At 49.8% G+C, this 3572-nt stretch overlaps 1 non-coding gene across 1 annotated transcript; it reads right to left on the reverse strand.

Annotated features, from left to right (window-relative positions):
• Positions 1-3206: 3206 nt before the first annotated feature.
• TRNAD-AUC (transfer RNA aspartic acid (anticodon AUC)) lies at positions 3207-3280 on the reverse strand. The gene has a single exon. It is a non-coding gene; the product is annotated as a tRNA-Asp (tRNA).
• Between the last annotated feature and the right edge of the window lie 292 nt (positions 3281-3572).

Genomic DNA, 3572 nt, shown 5'->3' on the forward strand with positions numbered 1-3572 from the left:
GTGGAGTGTCCTCAAGACACGGTAAGAGGAGTGTGGGATCTGGTCTGTGTTCCCCTGCCTGCAGCAGCCTGTCTGGGCAAGTCCTTCAGCTGCTCCGAGCCTAGGCTTGTTCTTCTGTAAAATGAGAATGTTCATTTGCAAAGGGGCTTGAAGAGCCATTGTATACAAGTGCTATTTGTAAATTTGCTTTAGACTCTCAGCTATTCATTTATTCACGTATCGTGTGCCAGGCAGCGTTCCACGTACTAAGATGTAGCAGTGAACAAAACAAACAAAAACCCCTGTCCTCCTGGAGCTTACACTTCAGTGAGGAAGATGAGTAAGAAACTCACCAACAAATGAATAAATATTTAACATATAATAATTTTCTGCTCTGCAGAAAAATAAAGCAGGCTAAGATGACAGAAGGTGGGATAGTTCCATCTCAGGATGCTCAGGAAAAGCATCAGGACGAGACCTGAGTGCAGTAAGGGAGAGAGGGCTGGGCGACACCCTGGGGGCGAGCATTTGGGCTGAGGGAACAGCAGTGCCAATGTTCTGGGCCAGGGAGGTGCTTGGCTCAAGGGCCAGCCTGGAGCCCGAGTGGCTCAAGTGGAGTGAGCAGGGCCTGTGTTGGGGGGATGAGGTCAGAGGAGAAGGCAGGGCAGGGCCTTGTTTGTCACATTAGGGAGCTTGGTTTTATTCTAAGTAATGGTTTTGAGCAGGGGAGTGAACTGATCTGATTTATGTTTTTAAGATTACTCTGTTTGGGAAGTTCACTGCCAATGTGGGGCCAGGAGAGCCGTTAGGAGGCTGTGATCATCGTTCCTCATAGCCGATCCCCCTCCCCTCCCTCCACCTCCCCACCCACACAGTTATCATTCCAGAGCCTGGCACACAGTGCCTAGTTCCTCTCCCCTGCTAATCTCCTAGTTTACTGTACTATATCTGGAGTTTGTCCCCACACGCCACAGAAGCTGCCACCAGTGGCCTACTCCCAAGCGGCTTTTTCAGAGGAGAACTCTCTGAGGCCTCTGTGATTTCAGCCCTTCCTCCTGCTGGGACTCTCCACTCCCTGGGCATTTTGTTCCCGCACGTACCACCTGGGGCTCCCGTGCGAGGAGCAAAATACAACTGTCTGTTCAAGGTCCAGTCTCAACCATCCTTCTTCCCTGCTCTGGGGGCCCCCTCCTCTGCCCAAAGTGTTAGTGTCCTAAGGTCCTTCCTGGGTTCTGCTCCAGACCCCTTCTCCTCCACTCTGACAGCATCCCGCTGTGACCCCCATCCTGCCCCCACTGCTGGCACAGCTGTTGAACTCCCTGGTGAGCCATTCTATCACCAGTGTTCATAATGTGCCCACGCTGGGCTCTCCTTGGGTGCCTTCTAGGTGAAGGTGAACCAGACAGACTGAACCCTTACCCTGAGGGAAGTCACATTCCAGTGGTGGAGACAGAAGAGCACGTAAACAACTTTACAACAGAATGCTGGGGAGCGATTAACGTTATGATGAAAATTAGAGCAGGATAGAGAGATGGGGTAAAGGGCTACTCCAGATGGAAACCTGAATTAATTAGGTCCAAAAGCCATGTAAATGTCTGAGAAGAGAATGTTTTGAGCAGAGGAAAGAGCAAGTGCAAAGGCACTGAGGTGAGAAATGAACTTGTAAAGAAGGCTAATGTGGCTGGAGCAGGAGGAGGGGTGGTGGATGAAACTGCCTCATATATAACTCCAGACTCTCCTCTTAGCCTCCAATTCCTATGTTTTTCTGGATTTTTACAGTTAGAGATTCTGCAGACATCCCCACAAATTTAGTGGATCCAAAACTTAACCCATTTTTGTACTCCAGAAACCTGTTCCTCTTCCTGCCCTCTGGTCTAAACCATCTGCCTCATTGGTAAACTAGGGGTAACTGTGACTCCTCCTGCTCCCCAGCACCATACACCCTGCCAATCCCAAGTCCCATTAAATCCCCTTTTAAAATATTTCTTGTATCTGTCTCCTCTTGTTCTGGATTAGGCTCTCACCCCTGTCACGAGGATGTTGCAAAAGCTGACCTCTGGTAATTCTCTGAACAGAAAGATGATCCATACTTAGAGAAAAGCTAATTAACACAAAGCAGCATGTACTGTGTGCAGGGAGGGCTGGGGCTGGCTGCAGTCAGCTGGAGGCAGTGGCGTAGGCCTCATGAAAGATGGAAAGCTCATCCTCCCCCAGGTCAGTCACCATCTACAGCTGGACCCCCAAGTCCATCCTCCAACACAGACCTCTCTTGAGAGATCTCACCTTGTCCACTCTCTCTGGCACTTGTCTGCCCTCAACCAGCCCCTCTGGGAGCTGAAACTGAACATGTCCAACTTTGCACTCATCATCCCCTGCCCACAGACCTGCTCTTCTCAGTAAAATGGACCCACTGCCCACCTGCTTAATCAGAAACCTGGGAACCACACTTGACTCCTCTCCCCTCCACTGGTTAGCTGGATGAGTTCTGTTAGCTGAAATCACCAGTCCTGTTAGCTGAAAAGAGTTCTGGACCCTTCTTTACTTCAGGTCCCGGGCCATCATTGTCTCCTGCCCAGATCACAGAAATCACCTCCTAACAGGTCTCTGAGCCTGTCTCTTGCCCTCCTCCAATCTGTGGTCCACACTCTGGTCCCTCTGGATCAGCTAAAGTGCAGATCTGCTCATTGTGAGCCTCTGCTATAAACTTCTCATGGCTCTTAGGATAAAGTTTAAACTCTGAAAAGCCCCTGGGTAATTTAGCCTCTCCTCTCACCACTCCCTTTCACACCCTCTGTTCCAAACTTTAGATCAAGTTTCAGTTCCTAGAATGCACTGTTTCTTGCCTCAGGCCTTCCTACTTTCTGTTTCCTCTGATCCCAATATCCTTGCTGCCCCTTCCCTCTCTAGTTTCCTTGCCTACCCAACTCCTACTCACTCCTCAAGAAATCAGCAGCGTCACCTCCTCCAGCAAGCCCTCCATGATCTTCCCAAGGCTGAGTGAGGTGCTCCTCCCAGGTGATCTCCTTTCTATGTTGCAAGAGTCTGTGTATGTCTCTGTCCCCTCCACAAGCCTGGCCAGTCCATGAGTGCTTACCTGGCCTAGCTTGTTGGCAGTAGAAACCTCAGCTCTTGGCACAGGGCTTGGCATTCTTTGATTGACTGACTGATCAATTGATTGATATTTAGTGGGGGTAGGTAATTAGGTTTACTTATTTATTTATTCTTAGAGGAAGTACTGGGGATCAAACCCAGGACCTCATGCATGATAAGCATGAACTCTACCACTTGAGCTATACCTTCCCCGCCTTAGGATTCTAGTAGAAGGTGCACAACAAATTTTTTTGAATGGATGGATGATGTGAGAATGGAAATGGGGTTGAGCATATCTGGAAAGGAAAAGGCATCATAGGGAGTGATGGAGAAGAAGCATGGCAAAGGCAAAGATGTAGGATTGCCATGGGCACTGCCACATTCAGGAGCAGAGGAGGCCACTGGATGGGAGTGGAGGGCAGGAGGGGAGTGAAGGGAGATGAGGTCAAATGGAAGGTTGGGGGGAGGGTATAGCTCAGTGGTAGAGCGCATGCTTAGCATGG

The sequence above is a fragment of the Camelus bactrianus genome, chromosome 9 (assembly GCF_048773025.1).
Source record: "Camelus bactrianus isolate YW-2024 breed Bactrian camel chromosome 9, ASM4877302v1, whole genome shotgun sequence".
Classification (NCBI taxonomy): Eukaryota; Metazoa; Chordata; class Mammalia; order Artiodactyla; family Camelidae; genus Camelus; species Camelus bactrianus.